Source organism: Hoplias malabaricus, chromosome 17 (assembly GCF_029633855.1).
Source record: "Hoplias malabaricus isolate fHopMal1 chromosome 17, fHopMal1.hap1, whole genome shotgun sequence".
Lineage (NCBI taxonomy): Eukaryota > Metazoa > Chordata > Actinopteri > Characiformes > Erythrinidae > Hoplias > Hoplias malabaricus.
The window spans coordinates 34,951,400-34,963,470 of record NC_089816.1 but is presented as its reverse complement, the minus strand read 5'-3'; the positions used below and the strand labels follow the sequence as shown (position 1 = coordinate 34,963,470).

Below are 12,071 nucleotides of genomic sequence, written 5' to 3'. Positions count from 1 at the left end.
TTTCCTGACACTAACAAGACCTTCCCTAACGTGGAGACTTAGGACCACTGTTGTTCCACTGAGGGCAGAGTTTTCTTGGCGGACCACTGCTGATTAAACAGAATTTTAGACAAAATGCCACACTTCAGCACTTTTCTATTCACAGTCCAATTTACATTTACATCTTTTTGTTATTGATTATTTAATAAGATCAGTAACTAACTTTAATCAGCACAGTGTCACCATTTTTATCATTTAATCATTTTATATCAGTCTTATACTCATTATTATATCTCTCAGAGCCGTTGGTGATATTTGTATTAGTGTGTTTTCCAGAATAAAAGTCTCTGAATGTACAATCTGTGTGAGGAGATTATAAATGAGTTCTATCCGGTACAGGACAGTGATCTGAGGGGTCCGATGGTGGACCAGCAGTGGGCTACAGTCAGTGGTGTGACAGTTTTTTTTTGTTTGTTTTTTTTTTTTGCCCGTGGACTGATCGCTGTGTGGGAGGTGACGTCATAAGCTTTAATTTGACATTTGTTCAGGGTACTGGAGCACAGTTTAACACTTTTGCTGGAGGTCTGAGACCAATTACACAAAGTGGATATATAGTTAATCACCTAGTAAATCCACTGCTTGTCAGAGCCTTGCCCAATATGACTGTCCATGTCCAAAAAAACAGCCTGTGATCCTATATTCAAACTTGAATAAATGCTAAATAAATACAACTGAACCCTCTAATTATTACCTGGTAAAGAATTACATTTCCACATTTGATTTACGTATCGACATCTGGATCTCAGGTGATGTCTTCACAGTGAAATAATAATAATAACAGTAAACATCTACATTTTTTGGGATTCAGCAGTAAACTGGAATCATATGAAAAAATAAAACACAGTATTCTAATATCAAAAGTTGTTTTACAAAAACTACCAAAATTCTTTATTTGTTCCATACATAAAAATACAATCATCATTAAGATGAAATCAGTAACGGAGGAGACCACTCTGGTGCGATTTGGACGTTGATGAGAGGCTGAGTGACGTCACTCGTTGAAACTTTATGGCTGAATAACTCAAGAATTAAACTGGCATGAACCTTTATTTTAACGGCACTAACGCAGCACTAACGCAAGGACACGTTTTTATTCCGTTTCTCATCACATGAGGGGCCAGCTTCACGAAGGTATCTCTCTCTCTCTTCTCTCCTGAGGTCTGCTTCACTGCTGCACTCTTCCCATTTCCAGTGCTCCAGGGCTCTGATACACCACCAGACCCTGGAGGAGACTCTCCACTCACTGCAGAACAACAAGAATGAAGGGGTTAATTTATTACTGAGCGTGAGACAGTGGTCTGTCTAGAGAATTATTTCAAAAACTATATGAAAATGTGATTATTTACTGCTTGGGGGAAGTCTTTCTATACTCTTTCTCCTCCCGCGTCGAGCGGCTGGATCTGGAGTCTCTTCACTGACTGAGAATCCACAGAAACCAGAATAAACACATGTTCTTAAAGTCAGTTTGTGGAGAGTTAACACTGTAAAATGGTCTAGAAATATGTCTTTTTACACACAACTACTGTTTATTTACTGAAAAACATTAAACTCACATTAAAACAGAGAAAAAAACTCTCTCTACTCTGTTTAAAAATCAATAACATTATGTTTTTATCATAAGTTGAATCCTCCATGATTTTCCTGAACTACACGCCTCTATTTAAACCCATTACAAACAGAGTGTGTGATTAATAAACATTGTAGTGAAATGTACTCACGGCAGAAAGTGCTAGAAGTGACCGGGTCAGTTACTTACACTCTGGAGGAACCCTCTCCTTGCTGCGACTCCTGAAGCTCTCTTTCCCCTCCTTTCTGTTCCTCTGAAGTGTCTTTGTTTTATTTGTCAGAGGTTTTTTCTTTCTCTTGAATTTGTTTGTGTTTTTCTCTCGGTTCTTCATTTCTCTCCATTAAAAGTCTCTCTCTGTGTCTTTAACATTGACATTCAGTCTTTTTAACTCTGAGAGAAACACATTAATAAAACACTCAGGATCAAACCGGTCATTGTCCTGATTTCACATCAATTTATACAGATTTATAAATAGAACAATGACTGTTTCTTTATTGCTTTTAACACGTTTGGAAACTGTCTGTGACTTTTATTTTGTATCTTTACATTACTCACCCGTCCTCAGAGCAGACTCCTCCTTCTTCTTTCTCTCCTTTTCTCTACATTCTCCACTGATCTGTGGAAGTGAATAAAACAGTGTGAAGGTTCATGTGTGAAGTTAATATTGATGTGATATGAACAATAACCGAGTCTCTGTTTAAATCACGGTTGGTGTGTGGGTCTGAATCACTGAGCACTGATTACGGGATTAGTAATTACTGATTACTAATCCCGGTCCTGACAGAATGTCCAACCATGAAAAGGACGCAGCTAGCACAGACGATTTTTCTGAGGAGGCTGTGAGATGGAGTAGCCGGCTCCAGCAGATACACACCAGAGTTGCTCAGCGCCTACAGGAGGAGGCAACTGATGAACAGAGTGACTGCTCCAGCGTGAGACGAAGGAGCAAAGGGAGCCAGTGAAAGCAGCGAGCTGGAGTCTCCCCCTCACTGGGGGGGGATCTGGGACTCTTTGGTTGAAGAAGTCCCTCATGAGTGCGCCCATCAGACCTCCTAAACCCTCAACACCTCCAGTACGTGCCTCCACCCCTGCCTCCGTGGACTTAGCATGGCTTAATGCTTACCTGGAAACTTTTCAAAGGCGACTCCTTGCTCCTGCTACTGTCAAGGCGGCTTCCACAGCCACTCCTGTCCCTGTGATGGCGGCATCCGCCGCTCCCGTTCCCTTTCATCAGTCGCCTGTCCAGTCTCTTGTTCAGTCCCCTGTCTGGTCTCCAGCTTCGTCTCCCGTTGCTCCCCTTTGTCAGTCTCCTGTCCCGAGTCCAGTCTCCTATTTCCGGTCCTGTCAAGTCCCCAGCTCCATTTCCTGTGTGTGTTCCCGTCTTGTCCTAAGTCCTGTCTCCTGTCGGTTTGTTGTCTTGTCTTGTCCTAAGTCCTGTCTTCTGTCTTTTTTTTTTTTGTTGTTGTCTTGTCTTGTCTTGTCCTAAGTCCTGTCTCCTGTCGGTTTGTTGTCTTGTCTTGTCCTAAGTCCTGTCTCCTGTCGGTTTGTTGTCTTGTCTTGTCCTAAGTCCTGTGTCCTGTTGGTTTGTTGTCTTGTCTTTTCTTGTCCTAAGTCCTGTCTCCTGTCGGTTTGTTGTCTTGCCTTGTCTTGTCTTGTCCTAAGTCCTGTCTCCTGTCGGTTTGTTGTCTTGCCTTGTCTTGTCTTGTCCTAAGTCCTGTCTCCTGTCGGTTTTTTGTCTTGTCTTGTCCTAAGTCCTGTCTTCTGTCATTTATTTGTTGTTGTCTTGTCTTGTCTTGTCTTGTCTTGTCTTGTCCTAAGTCCTGTGTCCTGTCGGTTTGTTGTCTTGTCTTGTCTTGTCTTGTCCTAAGTCCTGTCTCCTGTCGGTTTGTTGTCTTGTCTTGTCCTAAGTCCTGTCTCCTGTCATTTTTTTTTTGTTGTCTTGTCTTGTCTTGTCTTGTCTTGTCCTAAGTCCTGTCTTCTGTCATTTATTTGTTGTTGTCTTGTCTTGTCTTGTCTTGTCTTGTCCTAAGTCCTGTGTCCTGTCGGTTTGTTGTCTTGTCTTGTCTTGTCCTAAGTCCTGTCTCCTGTCGGTTTGTTGTCTTGTATTGTCTTGTCTTGTCTTAAGTCCGGTCTCCTGTCGGTTTGTTGTCTTGTATTGTCTTGTCTTGTCTTAAGTCTTGTCTCCTGTCGGTTTGTTGTCTTGTCTTGTCTTGTCTTGTCTTGTCCTAAGTCCTGTCTCCTGTCGGTTTGTTGTCTTGTATTGTCTTGTCTTGTCTTAAGTCCTGTCTCCTGTCGGTTTGTTGTCTTGTCTTGTCTTGTCTTGTCTTGTTCTGTCCTAAGTCCTGTCTCCTGTCGGTTTGTTGTCTTGTATTGTCTTGTCTTGTCTTGTCCTAAGTCCTGTCTCCTGTCGGTTTGTTGTCTTGTATTGTCTTGTCTTGTCTTGTCCTAAGTCCTGTCTCCTGTCAGTTTGTTGTCAGTTTGATGATTTATGCCTTAGTGAAACTTGGGTCAGAAATGATGAATATTTATTAAATCAAGCCACTCCTACAGGCTATAAATATGTACACAGCTCCAGACTGACGGGCAAAGGGGGTGGATTATGTAGAATTTACAAAAATAATTTAATTATTAACCAAAAACATGGTTACAACTGTACATCCTTCGAAATTATGTACATTTGTTGTTGTCTTGTCTTGTCTTGTCCTAAGTCCTGTCTCCTGTCGGTTTGTTGTCTTGTATTGTCTTGTCTTGTCCTAAGTCCTGTCTCCTGTCGGTTTGTTGTCTTGTCTTGTCCTAAGTCCTGTCTCATGTCATTTTTTTTGTTGTCTTGTCTTGTCTTGTCCTAAGTCCTGTCTCCTGTCGGTTTGTTGTCTTGTATTGTCTTGTCTTGTCTTAAGTCCTGTCTCCTGTCGGTTTGTTGTCTTGTCTTGTCCTAAGTCCTGTCTCCTGTCGGTTTGTTGTCTTGTATTGTCTTGTCTTGTCTTAAGTCCTGTCTCCTGTCGGTTTGTTGTCTTGTCTTGTCTTGTCTTGTTCTGTCCTAAGTCCTGTCTCCTGTCGGTTTGTTGTCTTGTATTGTCTTGTCTTGTCTTGTCCTAAGTCCTGTCTCCTGTCGGTTTGTTGTCTTGTATTGTCTTGTCTTGTCTTGTCCTAAGTCCTGTCTCCTGTCGGTTTGTTGTCTTGTATTGTCTTGTCTTGTCTTGTCCTAAGTCCTGTCTCCTGTCGGTTTTTTGTCTTGTCTTGTCCTAAGTCCTGTCTTCTGTCATTTATTTGTTGTTGTCTTGTCTTGTCTTGTCTTGTCTTGTCTTGTCCTAAGTCCTGTGTCCTGTCGGTTTGTTGTCTTTTCTTGTCCTAAGTCCTGTCTCCTGTCGGTTTGTTGTCTTTTCTTGTCCTAAGTCCTGTCTCCTGTCGGTTTGTTGTCTTGTCTTGTCCTATGTCCTGTCTCCTGTCGGTTTGTTGTCTTGTCTTGTCCTAAGTCCTGTGTCCTGTCGGTTTGTTGTCTTGTCTTGTCCTAAGTCCTGTCTCCTGTCGGTTTGTTGTCTTTTCTTGTCCTAAGTCCTGTCTCCTGTCGGTTTGTTGTCTTTTCTTGTCCTAAGTCCTGTCTCCTGTCGGTTTGTTGTCTTTTCTTATCCTAAGTCCTGTCTCCTGTCGGTTTGTTGTCTTGCCTTGTCTTGTCTTGTCCTAAGTCCTGTCTCCTGTCGGTTTGTTGTCTTGTCTTGTCCTAAGTCCTGTCTTCTGTCTTTTTTTTTTTTGTTGTTGTCTTGTCTTGTCTTGTCCTAAGTCCTGTCTCCTGTCGGTTTGTTGTCTTGTCTTGTCCTAAGTCCTGTCTCCTGTCATTTTTTTTTGTTGTCTTGTCTTGTCCTAAGTCCTGTCTCCTGTCGGTTTGTTGTCTTGTCTTGTCCTAAGTCCTGTGTCCTGTTGGTTTGTTGTCTTGTCTTTTCTTGTCCTAAGTCCTGTCTCCTGTCGGTTTGTTGTCTTGCCTTGTCTTGTCTTGTCCTAAGTCCTGTCTCCTGTCGGTTTGTTGTCTTGCCTTGTCTTGTCTTGTCCTAAGTCCTGTCTCCTGTCGGTTTTTTGTCTTGTCTTGTCCTAAGTCCTGTCTTCTGTCATTTATTTGTTGTTGTCTTGTCTTGTCTTGTCTTGTCTTGTCTTGTCCTAAGTCCTGTGTCCTGTCGGTTTGTTGTCTTGTCTTGTCTTGTCTTGTCCTAAGTCCTGTCTCCTGTCGGTTTGTTGTCTTGTCTTGTCCTAAGTCCTGTCTCCTGTCATTTTTTTTTTGTTGTCTTGTCTTGTCTTGTCTTGTCCTAAGTCCTGTCTTCTGTCATTTATTTGTTGTTGTCTTGTCTTGTCTTGTCTTGTCTTGTCCTAAGTCCTGTGTCCTGTCGGTTTGTTGTCTTGTCTTGTCTTGTCCTAAGTCCTGTCTCCTGTCGGTTTGTTGTCTTGTATTGTCTTGTCTTGTCTTAAGTCCGGTCTCCTGTCGGTTTGTTGTCTTGTATTGTCTTGTCTTGTCTTAAGTCTTGTCTCCTGTCGGTTTGTTGTCTTGTCTTGTCTTGTCTTGTCTTGTCCTAAGTCCTGTCTCCTGTCGGTTTGTTGTCTTGTATTGTCTTGTCTTGTCTTAAGTCCTGTCTCCTGTCGGTTTGTTGTCTTGTCTTGTCTTGTCTTGTCTTGTTCTGTCCTAAGTCCTGTCTCCTGTCGGTTTGTTGTCTTGTATTGTCTTGTCTTGTCTTGTCCTAAGTCCTGTCTCCTGTCGGTTTGTTGTCTTGTATTGTCTTGTCTTGTCTTGTCCTAAGTCCTGTCTCCTGTCAGTTTGTTGTCAGTTTGATGATTTATGCCTTAGTGAAACTTGGGTCAGAAATGATGAATATTTATTAAATCAAGCCACTCCTACAGGCTATAAATATGTACACAGCTCCAGACTGACGGGCAAAGGGGGTGGATTATGTAGAATTTACAAAAATAATTTAATTATTAACCAAAAACATGGTTACAACTGTACATCCTTCGAAATTATGTACATTTGTTGTTGTCTTGTCTTGTCTTGTCCTAAGTCCTGTCTCCTGTCGGTTTGTTGTCTTGTATTGTCTTGTCTTGTCCTAAGTCCTGTCTCCTGTCGGTTTGTTGTCTTGTCTTGTCCTAAGTCCTGTCTCATGTCATTTTTTTTGTTGTCTTGTCTTGTCTTGTCCTAAGTCCTGTCTCCTGTCGGTTTGTTGTCTTGTATTGTCTTGTCTTGTCTTAAGTCCTGTCTCCTGTCGGTTTGTTGTCTTGTCTTGTCCTAAGTCCTGTCTCCTGTCGGTTTGTTGTCTTGTATTGTCTTGTCTTGTCTTAAGTCCTGTCTCCTGTCGGTTTGTTGTCTTGTCTTGTCTTGTCTTGTTCTGTCCTAAGTCCTGTCTCCTGTCGGTTTGTTGTCTTGTATTGTCTTGTCTTGTCTTGTCCTAAGTCCTGTCTCCTGTCGGTTTGTTGTCTTGTATTGTCTTGTCTTGTCTTGTCCTAAGTCCTGTCTCCTGTCAGTTTGTTGTCGGTTTGATGTTTTATGCCTTAGTGAAACTTGGGTCAGAAATGATGAATATTTATTAAATCAAGCCACTCCTACAGGCTATAAATATGTACACAGCTCCAGACTGACGGGCAAAGGGGGTGGATTATGTAGAATTTACAAAAATAATTTAATTATTAACCAAAAACATGGTTACAACTGTACTTCCTTCGAAATTATGTACATTTGTTGTACATTTGTTGTTGTCTTGTCTTGTCTTGTCTTGTCTTGTCTTGTCTTGTCCTAAGTCCTGTCTCCTGTCGGTTTGTTGTCTTGTCTTGTCTTGTCTTGTCCTAAGTCCTGTCTCCTGTCGGTTTGTTGTCTTGTCTTGTCCTAAGTCCTGTCTCCTGTCATTTTTTTTGTTGTCTTGTCTTGTCTTGTCCTAAGTCCTGTCTCCTGTCGGTTTGTTGTCTTGTATTGTCTTGTCTTGTCTTAAGTCCTGTCTCCTGTCGGTTTGTTGTCTTGTCTTGTCTTGTCTTGTCTTGTCTTGTCTTGTCTTGTTCTGTCCTAAGTCCTGTCTCCTGTCGGTTTGTTGTCTTGTATTGTCTTGTCTTGTCTTGTCCTAAGTCCTGTCTCCTGTCAGTTTGTTGTCGGTTTGATGTTTTATGCCTTAGTGAAACTTGGGTCAGAAATGATGAATATTTATTAAATCAAGCCACCCCTACAGGCTATAAATATGTACACAGCTCCAGACTGACGGGCAAAGGGGGTGGATTATGTAGAATTTACAAAAATAATTTAATTATTAACCAAAAACATGGTTACAACTGTACTTCCTTCGAAATTATGTACATTAACATAATTAACCCCGCCACAAATAAGAACACAATCTCCTTATTAAACATTTATAGACCACCAGGGCCCTATTCAGAATTTATAAAAGAATTTGGTGAACTAGCTGCTAATTTAGCAGTGTCCTGTGATACGTTAATAATTGTAGGAGACTTTAACATTCATTTTGAGAAAAGTGATGATCCCCTAAAAAAGGCTTTCACATCAATCATAGATTCTGTTGGTTTCACACAAAATGTATCAGGTCCTACTCATTATTGTAATCACACACTAGACTTGGTTTTGACCCTGGGCACGAACCTAAAAAACCTAAATATTCTCCCTCAGTCTTCCACGGTCTCAGACCACTACCTAATTTCATATGAACTGAGTTTAGATATTAAAAAATGTACATGCCCACATTACTCTATAAAGCGCTCACTAATCCCATCTACAGCCCCCAAATTTACTGAAAACATCACTGATTTATTGACCTCAGTCAGTAGTCCAGCGGACCCACTGGAGCTCGACAGACTAACGGACTACTTAGATAACACTCTTCGATCAACTTTAGATAGTGTAGCACCGCTTAAGCGTAAAAAGCTACGACAGAAAAAACTTGCTCCCTGGTATAATGAAGAAACACTCACCCTAAAACAAACCGTAAGGAAATTAGAGCGGAAATGGCGGTCGACTAAACTGGAAGTATTTCACTGTGCCTGGAAAGACAGCCTTATCCAACATAGAAGGGCACTCGTCAATGCACGTTCAGCACATCTGTCCTCACTGATTGAAAATAATAAACACAATCCTAGAGCACTCTTTAATGTAATCTCTAAACTTACAAACATTCGGACAGCTACTGATCCACAGATCCCAGCCATTCACACCAGCAATGCTTTTATGGACTTTTTTAACAATAAGATTGAAAATATTAGACAAACAATAAATACCATATTACTAAATCCAGCCTGTCTGTCATCTGATGTGGATGATATAGAACAAAACATAGAAGAAAGACTAGAGGACTTTGACCCACTACCACAGCTAGAACTGGAGAAAATCATCTACTCGTCAAATTGTACGACCTGCACACTTGATGCAATACCAACAAAACTATTAAAGAAGTATTACCAGTCATAATCAATCCCATCTTAACAATCATAAATTCATCCCTTAGACAGCCATAAAACAACTGGCCATTGCCACACTATTTATTATTTTTAATATTGAACAATAATGTTTTGTCCATATAGTGATGTAAAATGTAGGTAATGTTCTGTACCAGTGGAAATAAGTGGTAAAACAAAGAGCCATTTAGGAGCTGAAAGAGCCGGCTCCCCAAGAAGACGGGAAACTCCCATCACTATTCTGCAGTGTTTCTATTTCGAGAGATCAAAGAGCACTGAAACCTCAGCTCCAGCCTAAAGAGCTCAGAGTTAAAGAGCTCAAGCTACATCTTGTGTGTAGTTGGAGACGTGCTGCTCTGGAGCTTTAGAGAACTTCTCCTGATGGGTTCCTCAGTGAGTCTGACTTTCTGATCGTCTGAATCCTGTTTATTTCTTCACTTCACTCTGTAATAAACACATTCCCTCCATGTTTCAGCCGATCAGTCGCTTCTATTTCATTATTAACCAGTGTTTCCTTCATGGATCAGTGTTAAATAGAAACGTCTCTGCTGTTGAACACGTTAGGACAGTGCTTCTCAAACTTTTTACACCAAGCACCACTCATCGTCAAACCACAACCTCCAAGTAGCACCTACGAGTCTCATCACAGCGGTGTGCGAGTCCTCGGCTGTTCCTCCGCTCCAGAGTAAAAATTACAGAGAGAAAACACACACATGGGTCTAAACTGAACGTTTTAAACACAATTAAACATTTATGAAAACACACATCTTTGGGAAAAGGTGTTAACATTCTGAAAGAAAATGAAAGGAGGAACGAGAGAGTTCAGTTTAGTGTTGATCAGTTATGAACTTCAGGTGAAAACAGCACCGAGCTCTGAGCAGGTCTCACAATGGCTCCCTGCGCTTGTGTTAAACTGTGTTAAGACTCTATCACCTTCAGCATGTACAGAATACTCGCACTGTGTCTCTCTTTTTGCCTCTGCCCAGCTAGCAAGGTAGATCTGGGCCGATTCTGGCTCAGGCTCGGCACTATCGGCTGGCGAGGAGATTGCCATTGCAGTTGGCACACTACACTATCAATATCGGCAATACTGGCCCTGCATTTACTTGGTATCGGATCGTATCGCCCACCTCTAGTCAGAACTATCGGCCGACTCCGCGTGCCGGCATCGAGCCGAGTGTTTTTGTTCCAGAGGGCGTGATACGCCCGAGTGTGGGCTGATACAATTTCTCCAGCTGAGTGGGTGTTGCTCTGCTGGAGTGTTTCTCAGTGTGTTCTCGTGCTCGGTCTCGGCTTGTTTTCTCATTTCCACTGTGGCCATGTTGTAAATAAAGTCCAAACGGCTCTCGTCTGTCTCTAGTCTTATGTTCAGGAAGTAAACAGCTGAAACTTTCTGTGCGTGGATTTAACAAAACACTGAGGGTCACGGTCCCTACCTGGAAAAAAATATATTTGTTGGCCACCAAAATAATCCAAACCCCCAAAAGACAAGATAATACCTCCGCCTCCGCTGCTCTTCCCTTCGTTCTCCTTTAAACCTTCATCCACAAAACCTCCACCTGTCTCTCCATTTCAGCATCAAGAGCAGAGAACTTTCACTTTCACCTTCACCTCAGACACACTCGGGGGCGCCAGATTTGGGGAAAACACTCCACTTTAACACTTTACCAAATCCTGACAAAACAATGTAAATGACAGGAAATATAAACAAAATATGAATAACACGAATAAGAACGATGTAGTGTGGTCTGTGGAGCTGGAGAGGAGAGGGAGAATGTGAGAACAGGGACACAACCTGACTTCATACACACACCAACTGATCATTTCATAACTGAGAACATGTCTTTAATTAACAACAGTCCTCTTTATCCCCACAGAAACAACCATGACTTCATCATAAACAGAAGTGGTAAAGTCCTCCTGCAGCTCTGTCAGAGCCTGGGACAGTGTATTGTGAACGGTAGGACACGAGGGGCTCTTTAGGAAGAAACACATTTTGTTCAACTCTTGGGAATAGTACAGTTGATTACATTATTACAGATTTAGACCCTTTCTCTATCAGTGCATTCACCTTTAAACCACTAACCCCTCTGTGTGACCACAGCCACACCACTGTTCCACACAGTGACTAACAGCACTGCACACACACACACACACACACACACACACACACAGACCAGTGAACTGTACACCATCCACAGTCCAAACAGATCCCAAAACAGCACTGATGCAATCTGAACTGCAGTCGGACACCACGATATTCAACACTTTCAGACTCCTTTCTGAACACGACTTCATTCACAGTAATGAAGGCTTCAATAATTACACTGTTTATTCATTTAATTCAGTCTTTTAATTACGTCAACGTTTATGCGTGGATGTGATTTCGTAATGTATTTGTTTTTAACTTTGTTTCTGTTTGTGTATCACAGTCTAAACAAAACCAGTACAGAGTTTAAAGCAGCACTTTCAACAGAAGTTAACGGTTTATGTGTGACGTCTTAAAGTGGTTAGATCACAGTGGGGTGATTAGTGAGTGACTATAAAAGGGTAATAGCACTCAACCTAGTTACCAAGGTGACGAGATAATATCTATAGACAGACTCGGCTGTAGCAGAGGTCAGTAGTGTTAAACTAAATCTAGTGGACATCTAGTTAATTGCCTGATATTTTATATATATATGGGCCTTAGTTTGCCCGCCACTATTATAGAAAGTGGTGTAGGGGTAAGACATAGTACACACCAGTAAACAAGGAACATCCCTGGACGTTCAAAATAGGTCTAAAAGTAGTCTGTCCGTCAAGGACACATTTTAAACGTCAATGGATGTCCAAAATCCATCTTAATAAGTTAGTTAAGTGGTGACCAATCGATAACGTCAGTGGACGTCCAAAATGCGTTTTATACAAGTAATTTATTTCGGGACCAATTAATAACGTCAACTGACGTCCAAAATACGTCTAATAGTCGTCTTTTCAATGTCTGTGTTTGGACGTCTTTTCAACTTTCATTTTCAACCTTAAGAGAACGTTGATTAGA

The 12,071-nt window shown here is 41.6% G+C and overlaps 1 long non-coding RNA gene across 1 annotated transcript; it reads right to left on the bottom strand.

Annotated features, from left to right (window-relative positions):
• Positions 1–1,801: 1,801 nt before the first annotated feature.
• Positions 1,802–10,609, bottom strand: LOC136673241 (uncharacterized). Its single transcript, XR_010795910.1, has 3 exons — positions 10,531–10,609; positions 2,162–2,222; positions 1,802–1,996 (listed from the first exon to the last, which is right to left on the bottom strand). It is a non-coding gene; the product is annotated as an uncharacterized lncRNA (long non-coding RNA).
• Positions 10,610–12,071: the final 1,462 nt, after the last annotated feature.